At 49.6% G+C, this 19209-nt stretch overlaps 1 long non-coding RNA gene across 1 annotated transcript; it reads left to right on the forward strand.

The window, feature by feature from the left end:
- The first annotated feature begins 1236 nt into the window (after positions 1 to 1236).
- Positions 1237 to 18027, forward strand: LOC141937323 (uncharacterized). Its single transcript, XR_012626893.1, has 2 exons — positions 1237 to 1314; positions 17441 to 18027. It is a non-coding gene; the product is annotated as an uncharacterized LOC141937323 (long non-coding RNA).
- The last annotated feature ends 1182 nt before the right edge of the window (positions 18028 to 19209 follow it).

Below are 19209 nucleotides of genomic sequence, written 5' to 3' on the forward strand. Positions count from 1 at the left end.
GGCGGGAGCCCGCGGTCGGCTGCGGCCGCACCCACCGCCCCGCAGCTCCGGAGCTGCAGCGGGGGGCGGGGGCCCACGGCTCTTGGAGCTGGGCGGGGGGGTCCGAGCGCGCGTGTGCCGCGGCGGGGGCGCCGGGGGCTGCAGGATGGCGGACATCTAGTTCAGAAAATGTGTTTTATTAAAAACAAAGTCAAAATCAAAATCAAACGATGGCAAGGGGAAAAAAAGGCCGAACAACACCCCCCCCGGGCCCCCCCTCCCGACCCACCTCGAAAAAACCCAAACGCCAAAGCCAGCGAGCGCCTGGCAACGCCGGGACCCGCCCCCGGAGCCAGAGAAGGGCGCCCGGTCCCCCCGCCTCTACGGGACAGCGAAAAGCGGGGGGAATAAACAAAACACACCCACCCACCCCCCCAGAGAAAACCTGAACTCACCCCGCGAAACCAGCAGCTGAAGCCGGGGAGCGCCCGGCAGCGCCGGGACCCCGACCCGGCGAAAGGCGCCCGGTTCCGACGCGAACTGGCCCCGGGGAGCCGGGCGCCTCCGCCGGGGGTGGGGGGGGGGCCGCCGCTTCTGCCCGGTCCCCTGGCAGCCGGGGGAGGCGGGGGGGGGGCGGCGGGCGGGGCGCAGCAGAACGGAGCCGAACGGAGCGGAGCGGAGGGGCTGCCCGGGGGGGTGATGCCAGCGACCGCACGGCGGGCAGGGGGGTGGGGGGCGCTTGGCCCCAGGAGCGAGAGCCCCCGTCGGGGCTCGCCCCCCCGCCTCACCGGGTAAGGGAAGAAGCGATCAGAGTAGCGGTGTTTCACCGACCATCCAGAGGATCTGCTACAAGCCCTTTGTCTTGACTCAATTGGACATGCTGTGGGAATTCAGGATTCGTGGTTAGAGAAATGTAAACTGACCTTGAGGTTAGAAGAATGATTGTGGGAAACTGAGGCAGCATTATGTAACACCGTGTTGCGTGAAAAACAGCAGTAAAAAACACCACCTGCAGCGTGGTGAGCGTGTGAGCAATAAACAGGCAACCCCAGAGGTCAGTAGGATGTAAAAGTAAAAACGAACCTCTGTAAACAGGGGGTAATGAGTTGGCAGCTGGCACATAGTGCAGCGGCATTTGCTCTTGGCAGTGCCCCCCCCCCCCCCCCCAACAAACTGCTGTGAGTTTGTCTTTCTTCTGCGCGTTGCCCCGATCCCAGCTGGACGGAGACCGGCAAATGGTGCCCGTGGGAGCTGGACGGAAGACTGAAGCAGACGGCGGCGTGCTTGTAGGCGAAGGAGGAAAGCGGCGTCCGGACATCAACGTTCATTCCGCTGGTAAGGACCAGAGAGCAGCGCCCGGCCTTGGGGAAGCTGCCGCCATACGAAAGTACAGAAGGGTTTTTTCTGTAACTACCGGACAGCAGCGCCTGGCTGCGGGAAGCTGCTGGCATACGCTTTTTCTTCTCCTTCTCTTAAATCATAAGGGGTTTTGTCTTTCTTGCTCTCTTTCTTGCAAATCATGGGATCGGGGGTTTCTAAGCAACAAAAGCACTATATGCAAGTTTTAAAGCAGCTAGTGAAGACTGCCAAATATTCAGTAACAGATGACCAACTGCAGGAGATACTGCGCTGTATCTTCAAGTATTGTAAATGGTTCCCGGTCAACAAACTTTTGATTTAGCATTATGGTGGAAGGTCGGACAGGAGTTTAAAGCTAATGAAGACCTGGGGAGTGCATTGCCGACCTCTGGCTTGCTCACATGGCGAGTGATTTACGTGGCTTTACACGCACTGGTAGGAGACATCCCAGAACCTGTCGGTACCTCATCCCGACAGGGGAAAGAACTAACTCCTACTGCCCCCCCGGCAGAAGCAAGCGGGGATGAAAAGGTTAAAGAGGAGGAATTACAATCTGTACCTTCTGATTTTCCACCTCCCCCACCGGAGGCATTCCCGGTAGAGATTCAGGGAGGAGGACCTAGGATAGAAACATGTTTTAGGGAGACATTAAATAATGGGGACCCTGTGGCGTTTCCAGCAATCTTAACGCCCAACCAGCAGCCGCACACAAGCCCCTGCCATACCAGGTTTTTAAAGAACTACGTAACAGCGTTAATGAGAACGGGCTTCAAAACTCATTTACAAGAGGTATACTGGAGGCAATCACTCACGGGTATCAGTTGGTCCCATGGCATTGGCTGGCTCTTATAAAAACGGTATTAACGCCGGCACAGTATTCTATCTGGAAAACAGAGTTTTCAGAGCTCTGTACAGTGCAATCTGTGAAAAATTTGGCTGACGGTACACCGATAGGCTATGACATGCTGGTCGGCAAAGGACAGTATAGAGACCCCCTTGTACAAGCCTGGCAAGATCAGCGCTTGTTTACCCAGGCCTCCCGAGCGGCTTTAATAGCGTGGGAAAAGGTACCAGCTGGGGAACGCAGAACGGGTTCCTTTGCAACCATCCGACAAGGGTCTCAGGAGTCATCTTGGCAATTTATCGATCGTTTACAGGCGGCGATCTCCCGTCAGGTAGATAACCCTGAGGCAGCCGAAGCTCTAACGTTACAACTGGCGTATGACAGTGCTAACGCTGACTGTCAAGCGGTGCTTGCACCGCTCAGGGGAAAAACCCAGGAGCTTGGCGAGTATCTGAAAGCTTGCCAACATGTAGGTACCGAGGGCCACAAGGCGCAGCTCCTGGCCGCAGCCGTATTGGGAGTGCGGCCGAGCCTGGCACCGTGCCCCCAGCCCGTGCCCGCCCGCCCCGCCTCCCCCGAACACCAAAAGCGGCAGTTTTTATAGAAGGTGCTGACACTATGATGCGGCATCTTTTGTCTGCCACCATGAGGAATAAACTGATTAAGGCTGCTCCACCGGTACATAAAAATGTAATCGTGACTCTTTTGATTAATAAGACAGAAAATCCCCTTCGTAATGTGGTAGAAAAAAATACAGCAGCTGGGTGACCTTGGAGAGTGAGGCCCCCGAGGGAGTGCAGGGAATCGAGACACTCGAGACAGCCCCAAAGGCAGTGAAACGGGAGTTCTCGTAAGGAAATGTTTACAGTTTTGTTAAAAGACGGCATGTCTCGTGAAAAAAAAAAAAAATTGATGGTGTTCCAACTGACGAGCTGTGGCAAATATATAGACAGAGAGGGCTGGGTAAACCTAGCGAGAGAGTGCAGAGTTCTAAAACTAAGGATCCAGGGACAGCTCAGCCTACAGTGCCCCTTCTCAAACCTCAACGGGACCCTCCATCTGCCCACGGAGGGTCCCCGTGGGTGGATCAACTGTTCCCACTTGCAGGGAAAGGGACTCCAAATCCTCGCTGCAGCCGGGGCTCCCCAGCAACTGCGGATCTGGATATTAGCACCCTGTTGTGTAGTAATGATTAGGTGCATTTGCCTTGTTTAATCATATGTAGTAATAAGTAAGTGTACTATTCCGTATATTTCTTACTGCTTATTTTTGTAGTACTTAGTTATATGCTTTATTTATTGGTAGTGAAATCAGCCTACTCTTTACACTCCGATGTCTGAGTTTAATTGAGTAGGTGATAGGGCAGGAGCAGTCCCTGGCTTGCGTAGTTTCTTGTGATGTCACCTGTAGCTGAGTAGGTGGTAGGGTAGGTGCAGGGTCTGGCTTCTGCAGCTGCTTGTGATGTCACCTGTAGCTGAGTAGGTGGTAGAGCAGGAGCAGGCCCTGGCTTGGGCAGCTGCTTGGCATGTCACCTGTAAAGGAGTAGGAGATGCAGGCCCTGTTTCTTGCATCTGCTTCTGTTGTCCCCTGCAGGTGAGGAGGCGATCAGTGTACGTGCAGGCCCTGAAATCGTCAGCTGCACGTGACCTCCCTTGTTGCTGAGTGGGTGATAGGGCAGGAGCAGGCCCTGGTTTCTGCAGCTGCTTGTGATGTCCCTGTGGCTGCGTAAGCCATAGGGAGGTGCAGGCCCCGGCTTGTAGAGGCTTTTGTCATGTCCTTTCAGTTGAGTATCTTTTGGGGCAGGTACAGGCCCTGCCTTGTGCAGCTGCTTGTGACGTCACTTGTAGGTTCTTAGGTGACAGGGCAGGAGCAGGCCCTGGCCTGTTTAGCTGCTTGTGATGTCACCTGTAGCTGAGTAGGGCATTAGGCTGGAGCAGAAACTGGCTGTTGTAGTTTCTTCTGACGTCAGTTGCAGCTTTTTACGTCACAGGACAGGAGCTGGCTGTGCCTTGCGCAGCAGATTGTGATGTCACCTAGAGATGAGTAGGTGATAGGGCAGGAGTACGCCCTGGCTAGTGAAGCTGTTTATGATGCCACCTATACCTCTGAGCTTGATAGGGCAGGAGCAGGCCCTGGCTTGTGCAGCTGCTTGTGATGTCACCTGTAGCTGAGTAGATGATAGGGTAGGAACAGACTTTGGCTTGTGCAGCTGCCTGTGATGTCACGGAGAGCTGTGTGTTAAAGGATTTCACCAGACTGTGGGTATCTCCAGGCTTGCTTTATTAACAACTCAGAGTTGGGCCATCACCTCAGGGAGTGGCAACAGCTAACAAAAAGCGCCCTCTATATATACGATATAACATACAATACAAAGAGTCTTTGGTGATTTTCCAGGAACTTTCAGCTCTTAATTCATCATCCATTTCAAAAGTCCATTATATTCCACAGTTTCGGCTAGTTCTTATCGTTCCGTTCTAATTCCTCTTCGGACACCACTGCTCACTGATGCAGTCTTGGGTCATCATGGTTACTTATCTTCAGTATTGTTCCTAGAGCACCTGTGCTCTATAAAACAATATCTATTTATTAATTATTCCTGCTATTAATAATATCTGAAGAGAAAAGAGTTTTCTAAAGCTTGTTCCTTTTACACTGTGTAGGTGACAGGGAAGGATATCCCAAGCTTCTGCGGCTGGTTGTGATGTGACTTGTAGCTGAGTAGGTGATAGGGCAGGAGCAGGGCCTGGCTTGTGCAGCTCCTTGTGATGTCACATTTAACTGAGGAGGTGATAGGGCCGGTGGAGGCCCTGGTGTTTTGGTTTGAACTCAGCCAGTATCAAATTTTCACGTGGCCAGTTGTTTACTTCCCCCCCCCCGCCCGGTGAAATACAGGCGGGACAAAAGAAGAAATTTTAAGTTGAATAAAAAAAAAATGTAGTAATAGTAACAAAACCAACAGTAACAATAGTAACTCCAAAACGGGTAAAAGGCAGCAGTGGTCACCGAGCGGCGACCGGTACAGAGCCCGTCCCCAGCAGCGATCCAACCGCACCAGAGAATCCCACCCCGACAATCCGGAAACCGAAAACAAAAATCACACATGAGAGAGCACACGCCCGCCTACATGCTGAGCTTGACGGCACATGACATGGAAAGCTCCAATGATCAATCGAGACCCGGCCCTTCAGCTGTGCTCCCTCTCAGCCCACGGAAAGTTAACTCTATCCTGGCCAAAACCAGGACATCTCCACCCCTTATTCCACACCATTGACGTCATGCTCAGGTTCCAAACACATTCTAAGGAATCACCGCCCCTTTTCCCAGGTCTCACAGATCTCATTCCCTCAGTCTGTGGGCCATCCTTCCACAATGTCTGCTGAGTTCATTTAGTCCCTAACTTCGGGTTCCATCTGTCATGGCAGTCTTTAAGGCTGGAGGAATGAGGCGGAGTTGGCTGAGTCGGTGGAGCAGGAGGCTTTGGATGTGGCAGGAGGATGTTGTGAGGCACCAATTGCAGTAACAGGGTTATTTGACAGTTTGATTTGTTGGCTATTTTCACCCAAAATCAAATCTCCTTAAGGCACACATCGGACTTCTCAGTCCTTCTGTATTACCCACCAAGTGCACCCAGGTCCTTGGGCAAAAGTAAGCCCACACATGGGTTTACCTTTACCCACTGCAGGAGTAACCCAGAGGGTCTTCCCCAGCATATCCCTAATGCGCACTGCGGGGGCTTTATCCCCATCCACGGTATGTAGGAGGTTTGACTGAGCAGGGCCAGCCTGCTTGGCAGGTCCTCTGGTATTGACTAACCAGGTGGCTTTTGCTAAGTGCACGTCCCAGTGTTTGAAAGTTCCACCCCCCCATTGCTCTCAGTGTAGTTTTCAGCAACCCATTGTATCGTTCAATTTTCCCAGAGGCTGGTGCATGGGAGGGAATGTGATATATCCACTCAATGCCATGTTCTTTGGCCCAGGCGTCTATGAGGTTGTTTCGGAAATGTGTCCCATTATCTTCTTTCTGGCGTGCCATGTCGCCATAAGACTTTCTCCTCAAGACCTAAAATGGTGTTCCGGGCAGTGGCATGGGACACAGCACAAGTTTCCAACCAACCGGTGTCGCAGATGAAAGTATTGACATGGTAACGATTTAGTAGGAAATCTAGATTTATTAATAATTAACAACAATTTATCATTACAAAATAATTCAGAAATGTTGAAAGAAAGAAAAGCAACTTATTTACAGATTCTAAAATTACAAGATTCACACTAACGTACTTAACGGTACCTTAATTTATACATATATACATGTGCATACACAAAACGTACAAACACACACAGAAACAAAAGTATTTGGATCCAGTAGAATGAAGTACGTACCCACGCACCAGTAAGCAGAGAAAGAGTGGGTGAAAGAGAAGCTAGCTCAAAGTAAAATTTCCCTCTTTTCGAGTTTAGAGTAAATACTCACAATGCCTTGGCATTCCTCAACAGGCGATAATTGAGACTCGAGCAGGTGGACTTCGCCCTGGCCTTCCCTCAGGGTTTGGTACCTGAGAGGCGTCCCAGCTCAGGGGAGATGCTGGTCACAGGCTGCTGCGATCCAGGAGAGCTCAAAGGGTCTCCCTTGTGGTCACCATTTATAGGGTCCAAGATAATTGACTTTTGTCAGATCCCTTTTGCTCATGCCCAGCTCGAAGAACGAAGTATTCTGGTGCCTTCCAGCAGTTGCACAAGAACTTGATGAATGTGCAGCTCTGTTATTGTTCCCATTTGCCCGCATCCCTGGCACAGGTGTGCCAGGCCATTAGGAGATGATGGGCTGTCATAACCATTTCATGGCAATTGGGAGGGGCAGGAGCCAGGCTCGTTAAGGGGGTGCCTTAAAGTTAGCAGTCCTTATCTCCACAGATTGGTGTATAGCTCGGGGGAGGTGGGTGGAATCAGACTTAGCACAAAGCAGACCAACAAGGAGGGGTGGGGAGGGGTGAGAATTGCACCACCACAGGGTGATTACAGCAGTGGAAACGGAGCAACTGGCAGCGCAGAGGCAAACCCGTCTGGGCTGCTGAATGATAGCAAGATATTGCTGCTCGGGTAGAGAGTCTGGTTGTGAAAGTATGTCATGTAGACACTCACGTACCCAAGAGCCGGGCCACTGAAGAACATCAGAACAACCAACAGGCAGATCAGGCTGCCAAGATCAAGGTGGCTCAAGTAGATCTGGACTGGCAACACAAGGGTGAACAATTTATGGCTCGCTGGGCCCATGACTCCTCAGGCCATCAGGGAAGAGATGCAACATATAGGTGGGCTCATGACCAAGGGGTGGACTTAACCATGGATGTTATTGCACAGGTAATCCACGAATGTGAGACATGTGCTGCGATCAAGCAAGCCAAACGGTTAAAGCCCATTTGGTGTGGAGGACGATGGTCAAAGTATAAATATGGGGAGGCCTGGCAGATTGATTATATCACGCTCCCACAAACTCGGCACATCAAACACTATGTGCTTACAATGGTGGAAGCAGCCACCGGTTGGTTGGAAACTTATGCCGTGCCCCATGCCACTGCCCGGAACACCATTTTAGGCCTTGAGGAGAAAGTCTTATGGCGACATGGCACGCCAGAAAGAATTGAGTCAGATAATGGGACACATTTCCGAAACAACCTCATAGACGCCTGGGCCAAAGAACATGGCATTGAGTGGATATATCACATTCCCTCCCATGCACCAGCCTCTGGGAAAATTGAACGATACAATGGGTTGCTGAAAACTACACTGAGAGCAATGGGGGGGTGGAACTTTCAAACACTGGGACGTGCACTTAGCAAAAGCCACCTGGTTAGTCAATACCAGAGGACCTGCCAAGCAGGCTGGCCCTGCTCAGTCAAACCTCCTACATACCGTGGATGGGGATAAAGCCCCCGCAGTGCGCATTAGGGATATGCTGGGGAAGACCCTCTGGGTTACTCCTGCAGTGGGTAAAGGTAAACCCATGTGTGGGCTTACTTTTGCCCAAGGACCTGGGTGGACTTGGTGGGTAATACAGAAGGACTGAGAAGTCCGATGTGTGCCTTAAGGAGATTTGATTTTGGGTGAAAATAGCCAACAAATCAAACTGTCAAATAACCCTGTTACTGCAATTGGTGCCTCACAACATCCTCCTGCCACATCCAAAGCCTCCTGCTCCACCGACTCAGCCAACTCCGCCTCATTCCTCCAGCCTTAAAGACTGCCATGACAGATGGAACCCGAAGTTAGGGACTAAATGAACTCAGCAGACATTGTGGAAGGATGGCCCACAGACTGAGGGAATGAGATCTGTGAGACCTGGGAAAAGGGGCGGTGATTCCTTAGAATGTGTTTGGAACCTGAGCATGACGTCAATGGTGTGGAATAAGGGGTGGAGATGTCCTGGTTTTGGCCAGGATAGAGTTAACTTTCCGTGGGCTGAGAGGGAGCACAGCTGAAGGGCCGGGTCTCGATTGATCATTGGAGCTTTCCATGTCATGTGCCGTCAAGCTCAGCATGTAGGCGGGCGTGTGCTCTCTCATGTGTGATTTTTGTTTTCGGTTTCCGGATTGTCGGGGTGGGATTCTCTGGTGCGGTTGGATCGCTGCTGGGGACGGGCTCTGTACCGGTCGCCGCTCGGTGACCACTGCTGCCTTTTACCCGTTTTGGAGTTACTATTGTTACTGTTGGTTTTGTTACTATTACTACATTTTTTTTTATTCAACCTAAAATTTCTTCTTTTGCCGCTCCCCTATTTCACTGGGGGAGGGGGGGTGTGGGTGTGGGGGTGTGTGTGTGAGAATAGCAAAACAGTGAGAAATCTGTAAATCACACATATTTCCTTGACACAGGGTGCCCAGAGCAAGCACAGGGCGGGATGGAGGTCCAGTGATTTGTGTTTGTCGTGGCACCAAGGAGGAATGCGGAGTGGGGTGTAGGCCACGCAGTCCCATTCTTTCACTCCTCTCAAGGACAGATTTATCTCCTGTTCTACCCCTTTCTCTCAAGGGATGATTTTTGCAGTAGCCTGACAGCCTTGTTCCTCATCCTCCCTTTTTTCTCACAAAACCCAGCTGTACCCCTCGCACCAAGGAATGTACTGTGCCGTTACTCAGAAGACAATGACTTGACTACAGTCTCACCTGCTCACCATAACTACTAAGACAAATAGTACCCCAAGTTTGTACCTAACTTGGAGGGACAATAATCCGACACCAAATTGGAGGGACAGATCGACGGGTTTGTGCTCTCGCCCCCCCCCCCCCCCGAAGGGATGCCTTTTGGTAAGATGTCTTCGGCTACGGCGAGTGTATACCCGGGAACTGTGTGTGTGATGGCAATCCTTTTTCTTTTGTGTAGTGCTATACAGCCACCCTGCAGTCTGTGCATTTAGCGTAGGCAATCTTAAAGAATCTGTAGATGTTGCATAAAAAATAAACCGTACTATTCGTGAAACTGACGGCTTCTTTTGAATGCAGCCGGACCTACCGCATATGGGCTGTTTGTGTGTGCGGGTCAGACCTATAGTTACGGCCCCAAATGACATACCGATTAAGAGCTAACTCCAGCCGCCCCTAGCCCCTCTAATCTCTGAGGACCGGCTAGAATGCAAGGGGATTCATCTCTTACCAAATTTATTTATTTTAACCCTAAATGCAACGGGGGGGAAGTAAACAACTGGCCACGTGGCAATTTGCTAACGGCTGAGTTCAAACCACAACAAGGACTCATACACTATCAATGATTGTCCTCCTTGGACCATCAAAGGCACTCCCCTCAATATGATACATCCCAGCAACTCTGAAAAATATTTAGGCCTACATATAGATCCATGGGTAGGAATATCAAAGCCAAAGCTGCTGGAAAAAATGAAAGATTGGTTACTGAGAATTGAGAGATCTCCCTTGAAGCCATTCCAAAACCAGACATTTTGAGAACTAATACTATCCCCCATATAATCTACCCAGCAGACCACTCAGATGTTAAAGTCACATACCTAGAAACACTCAATCTAACAATTAGAAAAGCAGTAAAAGAACAGTTACATCTACCTCCAAGTACATCTGATGCTGTTTTATATTCTAGTACCAAAGACGGAGGCTTAGACCTAACAAGGCGCTCTGGTCTAATTCCCAGTGTGCAAACTAGAAGATTACACAGAATTGCACAGTCCTCGGACAAAACAATAAAAACAACTGTCAGTCATGAAGGAATTGAAAAAGAATTCGAACATTTGTGGATAGCTGCTGGAGGAGATAAAATTCCATCAATTTGGGACCCAAGGGCTGTCATAGTAGTTAGAAATGAAATAATAGCCAATGAAGATTCGGAATGGGAAAGGCCCACACCAAAACCAATATTTCCAAAACCTTGTAATTGGTCACAACAAGAATTTCTAAATTGGACTAAACTGCTGTCCCAGGGCCGGGGAATCTCTAATTTTGAAAAAGATAAAATTAGTAACAATTGGATTGAACATTATAGAGGCATTCCTCAGAGAAAACTTATCACTGCCCTACAATTAAGAGCAAAGGTTAATCCTACCAGGGAATTTCTAGCAAGAGGCAGACAAAAGATGCATAATAAATCATGTTGTCATTGTCATGCTGAAATTGAAACACGTGCACATATTACTGGTTTTTGCCCCATAGCACAAGATGCCAGAATTAAAAGACACAACAAAATTTCAAAATATTAATTGATGAGGCGAAAAAGAAAGAATGGGTGATATTTCAGGAACCAACAATTAAAGATAATCACAACAAATTATATAACCTCAGCTGGCTGGAAGTGCTTAGACCTTCCTTGTGGGGAAGGGATGGGTGGCAACCCCATCTGCAAAAGGTGTACTCGGGTGGAGGACCTCTTGAAGCAGGTGGCAGAGTTACAGCAGACCACTACAAGAGTGCATGACATCAGGGAGGCAGAAAAGGAGATCGACAACTGGGTCCAGGGGTATGTAGTAGTGGATTCACAGACTCTGGACAAAGAGCCAGAAGTTCCACTGGCACAACCAAATACTGGTGAAGCTGACAATAGAGAAGAATGGGAATTTGTGAAGGCAAGATCCAGGAGGAGGAGAAGGAAGAACCCTCCCTCAAAGCCTGAAGTGCCCTTGCAGAACTGCTTTATGACTCTGTGGAAGGATAAGGGTGAAAAGAAGGAGATAGACACCTTAGAGCAGGGGAAGACGGCCAGAATAACAAGTGCGATCAAGAAAAAGCGGCAGGTAATAGTAGTGGGAGAGTCTCTTCTGAGGAGTACTGAGGCATCCAGACCCACTATCTAGAGAAGTTTGCTGCTTACCGGGGACTAGGATAAAGGATATAATGGTAAGATTACCAAACCTGGTGCTTCCCACGGATTACTGCCCGCTGTTACTGTTTCACGTGGGCACCAGGGATGCAGCCCAGGTAAACTAAAAACCATCAAGAGGGACTACAGAGCCCTAGGAGAGGCAGTGAAGCACTCGGGGGCCCAGGTAGTCTTCTCATCAATCCTCCCAGTCAAAGGTTGGGGGCTTGAAAGAGAAAACAAAATTAAGAAAATCAATGACTGGCTCCAGGAGTGGTGTCACAACCAGGGTTTCGGATACTTGGACCATGGGTCTCGCTTTGAGAAACCTGGGCTTTTAGGGGCTGATGGGGTACATCTTTCAGTTAAAGGGGAGAACATATTTGGACAGAGACTAGCAACCTAGTAAAGAAGACTTTAAACTAGATTTGTCAGGGGAGGGGATCCTCATTCCATCCCGCTTTCAGGCCAGTGCTGGAAATAGATACCCTGGCTCCCGGGGTCGTTCGCAGGCCAGTGGGAGAGCACATGAAGCACGAGATAATGGATTCCAGGTAGAATGTATTTCAGCCGGCAAGTTGGCTTCAATGGGGGCCCCACTTAAATGCCTCTGTGCAAATGCACGGAGCATGGGGAACCAGCAAGAGGAGTTAGAGATGTGTGCACATCTACAAGGTTATGATGTTACAGGTATCACTGAGACGTGGTGTGATGGCTCCTATGACTGGATCGTAGGTATAGATGGGTATAGGCTCTTAAGGAAAGATAGACAGGGAAGAAGAGGAGGGGGTGTTGCCCTTTATGTTAATGACCAGCTGGAATCCATGGAGCTTGGCCTGGGGATGAATGAGGAACAAACTGAGAGCTTATGGGTCAAGGTGAAAGGAAAGGCAGGGGAAGGTGATATCATAGTGGGGGTCTGCTACAGGCCACCCGACCAGGATGACCGGGCAGATGAGGCCCTCTATAGACAGACAGGAGAGGCTTCACATTCACAAGCCCTGGTCCTTATGGGAGACTTCAATCACCCAGATATCTGTTGGGGGGACGGCACAGCAGGGCACCAGCAATCCAGGAGGTTCCTGGAATCCATTGACAACAACTTCCTTCTCCAGGTGGTGGAGGAGCCAACAAGAAGGGGTGCCATGCTGGACCTTGTTCTCACCAACAAGGAGGGGCTGGTGGATAATGTGAAGCTGAAGGGAAGCGTTGGCTGCAGTGACCATGAAGTGTTAAGAGTTCATGATCCTCAGGGCATCAAGGAGAGTGTGCAGGAAGCTCACCACCCTGGACTTCAGGAAAGCAGACTTTGACCTTTTCAGGGATCTGCTTACTGAAGGACCATGGGATGATGCCCTGAAGGGGAGAGGGGCCCGAGAATGCTGGTCCATATTCAAGGACCACCTCCTCCAAGCCCAGGAACAATGCATTACAAAAAAGCAGAAGGCAGGTAAGAATGCGTGGATGGACAAGAAGCTCCTGGACAAGGTTAGAGATAAAAAGAAAATTTACAGAAGGTGGAAGGATGGACAGGCAGACTGGGAAGAATATAAAGAATTTGTCCAAGTAGCTAGGGATCAGGTTAGGAAAGCAAAAGTCCAGATAAAATTAAACCTAGCCTGGCACATCAAGGGGCGTAAGAAAAACATTTTTAGGCATGTAAATAAAAGGAAGGCTAGGGAAGATGTGGGTCCTCTCCAGAAGGGAACAGGAGAACTGGTCACGGAGGATATGGAGAAGGCTAAGGTTCTCAATGATTTCTTTGCCTCAGTCTTTACCAGCAAGGGCTTCAGCCACACTGCCCAAGATGTAGAAGGTGAAGGTGGGGAGGACTGGGAGAAGGATAATCCGCCCACTGTCAGTGAAGATCAGGTTCGAGAACATCTAAAGAACCTGAATGTGTACAAGTCTATGGGGCCTGATGAGATCCATCCACGGATCCTGAAGGAACTGGCAGATGAAGTTGCTAGGCCACTCACCATCATATTTGAGAGGTCATGGCAGTCTGGTGAAGTGCCCACTGATTGGAAAAGGGGAAATATCTCCCCATTTTTAAAAAGGGAAAAAAGGAAGATTCGGGCAACTACAGACCAGTCAGTCTTACCTCCGTGCCTGGTAAGATCATGGAGCAGATCCTCCTGAAGGCTCTGCTAGGGCACATGGATAATGTAGAGGTGATTGGTGGCAACCAACATGTCTTCACCAAGGGAAAATCCTGCCTGACAAATTTGATGGCCTTTTATGATGGAGTGACAGCATCAATAGATAAGGGAAGAGCAACTGATGTCATTTACCTGGACTTGTGCAAGGCCTTTGACATTGTCTCGCATGACATCCTGGTCTCCAAGTTGGAAAGACATGGATTTGATGGATGTACCACTTGGTGGATAAGGAATTGGTTGGAAGGCCACACTCAAAGGGTTGCGGTCAATGGTTCAATGTCCAAGTGGAGACCGGTGACAAGTGGTGTCCCTCAAGGATCGGTACGGGGACCGGTACTGTTTAATATCTTTGTTGACGATATGGATAGTGGGATGGAGTGCACCCTCAGCAAGTTTGCCGATGACACCAAGCTGTGTGGTGTGGTTGACACGCTGGAGGGAGGGGATGTGCCATCCAGAGGGACCTGGACAGGCTGGAGAGGTGGGCCCAGGCCAAACTCATGAAGTTCAACAAGGCCAAGTGTAAGGTCCTGCACCTGGGCCGGGGCAATCCCAAGCACAGATACAGGCTGAGTAATGAGTGGATTGAGAACAGTCCTGGGGAGAAGATCCTGGCCGTGTTGGTGAATGATAAGATCAACATGAGCCAACAGTGTGCGCTTGCAGCCCAAAAAGCCAACCAAAAAGCCAAGCACAAGAAGTGTGGCCAGTAGTTTGAGGGAGGTGATTCTGCCTCTCTACTCTGCCCTCGTGAGACCCCACCTGAAATACTGTGTCCAGCTCTGGAGCCCCCAATACAAGAAGGATATAGAACCATTAGAACGAGTCCAGAGGAAGGCTACCAAGTTGATCAGAGGGCTGGAACACCTCTCCTATGAGGACAGACTGAGAGAGTTGGACTTGTTCAGCCTAGAAAAGAGAAGGCTCCGGGGAGACCTCATAGTGGCCTTCCAGTACCTGAAGGGCGCCTACAAGAAGGCTGGGGAGGGACTTTTTACAAGGGACTGTAATGATAGGACGAGGGGTAATGGGTGGAAGCTGAGGGAGAGGAGGTTTAGACTAAATATAAGGAAGAAGTTTTTTACTGGGAGGGGGGTGAGGCACTGGAACAGGTTGCCCAAAGAGGTTGTGGATGCTCCATCCCTGGAAGTGTTCAGAGCCAGGTTGGATGGAGAGTTGGGCAACCTGATTGCCGGGGTCCTTCTCCATGCGGGAACAGAAACGACACAACACCAATATGATGATCAGATCGTCCATTTATTTCCCAGTCCTGGTTACATTTATATTCTACTAAGTTCCGTACACGCGCTCATCTATCTTCTAATAGGCTACAGGTTATCTGCACGCGCTGTTCATGCGCCTCTACAAGCATTTACATTGGTTAATTGCAATTAGTACGTAAAGCCCAAAACTTGCCAAAAACTCCCTTATCTCATACCCTGTTTTGCTCGGACTTGTGTGCTTTTGCTGACCACAGATGTTTCTCACTTATGTGCTATCTTGTGTGTTTTTGCCAGTCTTATTTTGCTGGCCTTGTCTTCGTCCTTGCATTCTTCTGCCTGCACTAACTTCCCTCCAGCACGGCCCAGACTCCTACATCTCCCCCTTTTTTTTTTTTTTAATTTGCTCAACCAAACTTTGCAGCATCCCCTGCAAACATTGGAACAAGCAAGGAAGAATCAACATCAAAAGCAGCAATACCATCAATACCATCAATGCTCCTTTGACCAATGTTTGTAACCAACCTCTCAGTCCGAGACCAACGAGCCAATCTGAAAAAGGACCATGTCCCTCTGTAATATGCTTCATGTTATGTTTCATTTTCGCTAATCGTTGGTGTATGCTCTGCGAATGGTCAGACAAATTAAAGCAACACATTCCTTCAAAATCTTCACATCTATGCCCATGTGCCAATAATAAAAATCTACAGCAGCACAATTTTGCAAAGTAGCATGCCTAACACTATCAACATCAGTAAGCAGTGCACTCAGCATTTGTGAAGTTAGATTAAATCGCTTTTCACTCCAACATGCTAATCTACGTATATATTTTTGCATTTATGGCAGCCATTCCTTGCGGAAAGAAGAAAGGAGTAGCTATAACAGTGGCTAATGAAGGTAGCTGTACATTGTTGTTGCAGGTGTCGTCAAAGGTTCAAACAGATCTGTGTGATCTTGACTCATGTCTCCTACTGGCATTCAATAACTCTCTCATGTGCAGAGTAAACAATGTTAGCCGCCCAAGGTAGCATGGGCCACCAACAGGTCGTACAGGAATACCAGGCCATGTTCTATCTCCACAAATCAGAAACACTCCGGGTGGAAGTTTAAAACCTCCTTTGGTGTTTACGGTAACCCTCCTGTTTTCAAATCATTCCAAGGAGAATGCCCTGTTACATTTTGACAACCTATAAAAAAGCCTTGTGCCAACTCCGTGCCAACCAAACATACCATGGGCCATCGAACCAAACCACCCCTGTGCCATTCACTGGCTGGAGTTGAGGAACTGTATCATTACAGTCCTGCATATTAGTTGCAGTAACATCAACATACTTGGCAGGCACAACGCTAGCTAGCAAGTCCAGCTCCTGCAAAGGTAAATGAGCTGATTGATTTAAATTTTTGATGACTGTCTTCTGCCAGGCTGCACTACGCATAGTGGGCCAAACATAGATGCCATTTGGACTTAAACAAGTTTCACTTTCGCTACTAGTCAGGTCCACCCTCTGTTGTTTCCAGTATCTATCAAAGTCAGTTTCATTTTCCTGCAACGGAATGCCAATCAAACAGGTTCGAAAAGGATTATCCACCTGTTGCAAACTCAAACAAAAATCTGACATCCCAGCTGTATTTGTCCATGTTACCCAAATATTTGTCCACGTTACCCATTTCAGCTCAGTTGCTGAGGAGAGGGGCTCCGAGGAGGAGGGTAGCGGCAGGGGACCCTCCTGAAAGCATCAAAAACCCAGGGCAAAACCACAAGCCGTGAAGGCAGAAGCCCAGGGAAGAGGGATGGCCTCAAGTCGCCTCCCCCCTGAGCGGGAAGAGTGAGCTGCCGCTAACGAGGGCGGTGGTGAGGCAGAGTGGGCGGAGACTGGAGTGACACCCCACGCCCCTCACGTACAAGAGCAGCCCCCTGGGAGTGCGAGCGACCAGGAGCGCGGCGAACAGGGCAGGCAAACAGGGCGTGGCACGTCAGAAGGGTGAGGCGCGTCAGTTTGCACGGCAGTTCGCGCAGGCAGGGCGAGCGGACAGGGCGCAGTCTATCTCCGGGGTCTAGAACTTATCTGAGCTAGTTTCCTCTTATCATCCTCCCCGAGTAGACTGAACCATGGTCTCCACTCACGTCAAAACCACCACCAGAAAGAACGTGGCGACCCAGACGGAACTGCCACGCAAACATCCAGCGGTCCAGGTCCTGGGCTGCAAGGAGTGTCTGAGACTGTCAGTCCTGTCGGAAGGCACCAGTGATAACACCTGTGTGCACTGTGATCAGCTGGATGAGCTGCTCAGCCTGGTGGTGGAACTCAAAGAAGAGGTCGAAAGATTATGAAGTATTAGGGAGTGTGAAAGGGAACTTGATTGGTGGAGTTACACCCTAGCACCCCTAAAGCAACAGGAGCAAATGGAGGCTCCAAAGGAGGAAGGTAATCCCTCAACTTCTTGCTACCAGGCAGAAGGAGGGGACCTAAGGGATGGGGGAGGCTGGAAACAGGTCCCTGCTTGGGGAGGCAGGAAAATCCTCTCCCGACCTCCCTCACCCTGCATGGTGTCCCTTCACAATAGATTCGGGGCCCTGGAACTTTTGAGTGAGGAAGAGAAGGAGGAAGGAAATGAGACGAACAAGGAGGAGGACCAAGGTCCACCAAGGCCGGGTCATTCTAGACCAGGTATTAAAACCAGTTCTAAAAAGAACCCCAGAAGAGTCATTGTAGTGGGTGACTCCATTCTGAGGGGTACTGAAGGCCCCATATGCAGACCGGACCCGTTTCATAGGGAAGTCTGCTGCCTCCCTGGGGCCCGTGTCAAGGACCTCAAGGCAAAACTCCCCGCTCTAGCGACACCCAATGTGGAGCAGTTTGCTAACAACTGGCTACGTGAGAAAGGGCACAGCACCGAGGAACTGCTGACAACGGCGACGTGATGGGAAAATACCGAAAAGTATCAAAGAAGAACAAAGAACAGAAGCAAGACTATGTAGAAGGCCTTGCAGAAATCATAAGGGGTGGGATTGGTATTTAACCTTAGCAACCAAGGTATCTAACCTTAGCAACCTATAGGGAGCTCGCTTTTTGCAATATGTATGAACTAATTATTGTAGATATAAAAGAAGTGTGAGTACTAATAAAGTTGAGCCTTTGTGCATTAAATGATGGCTGGGCTCCCGCTGCGTTCTTTCAACAAATGGTGACCGCGACGTGATACGTGCCAAAGGACGTATAAGGCGCCACGAAGGATAAAGACCAGAGAAGGTGGTTCAGGTCCTTAAGCAGCGAGGACGGCGAAAGGCGACTGAAATAAGAGAAAAGGCCCGCGCCCTGGGTGTCATAAGAGGTGAACCCTGCTGATACGTGCTGCCGAGACCTGGAAAGGCTGCAATGGAAAAATTCAGGTATGGACAGGCAAGCAGCATACGATTTATTTGCATCCTGGCTGACACAACGCCGGGTTGAGGGAATAGATGTAAAAAAGGATCTTCAGGGGCTTTTAGCTTATGGGGTAGAGCAAGGTTGTTTTATTAATCCACATGCAGTTCATGAGTTATCGGAATGGCGAAAATTTGGAGATAAATTATGGGAATTAACATTGAACGATGATAAGACAGCAAAAAAGTTGGGAAAGTTATGGAGGGTGGTTCATAATGAATTGCTAAGGTATCAGGCTGAAAAAAGAGCTGCACAGGGCGCAGTTGCGGCAAAAGAGAAAAACACCAGATATGGGGAGGAGGAAACTAGGTGGCCATTACCGCCTACGTTTCGTGAGCTTGTTTTACCACCTTTACGTTCCGAAGAGACGGGACAGGAAAGCTCAGAACGAGTTCTCCCTACCGCTCCCCCCGCCCCCGCCCTGAGTAGCCCTGACGCGTCCAGCCACACTGTGACGCCGGAAAGCGAGAATTCTACTCCTGGCTCAGAAGATGGGCTGGGGATAGAGATCGCTAAAGAAAGGTGTCGGGCTTGGAATGCATTGGCACGAGAGGGGTTAGAAAAAGGGGATGAGGCGATGACTCAGATGGCGACAGCAATGGCTTTTCCAGTTCAGTTTCAGCCGAACCCAGCTGGTGGAATAAATGCTACTGTTACGGCATTAGATTGGAAGCTTTTGTCACAATTGCGCTCTACAGTGAGTTCTTATGGTGTTACTGGTGAACCGGTTCGTCAAATGTTAGATTATCTCTGGAGCACTCAACTTCTTTTGCCTGCAGATTGTCGGGGTATAGCAAAGTTAATTTTCTCTCCTAGTCAGTTGTTGTTGTTTAATGCGCATTGGCAAGCGAGAGTATTAGAATCGGTAGCGGTACAGCGGCAAGCGGGAGATCCATTACAAGGGATCAC

The sequence above is a fragment of the Strix uralensis genome, chromosome 40 (assembly GCF_047716275.1).
Source record: "Strix uralensis isolate ZFMK-TIS-50842 chromosome 40, bStrUra1, whole genome shotgun sequence".
Taxonomy (NCBI): domain Eukaryota; kingdom Metazoa; phylum Chordata; class Aves; order Strigiformes; family Strigidae; genus Strix; species Strix uralensis.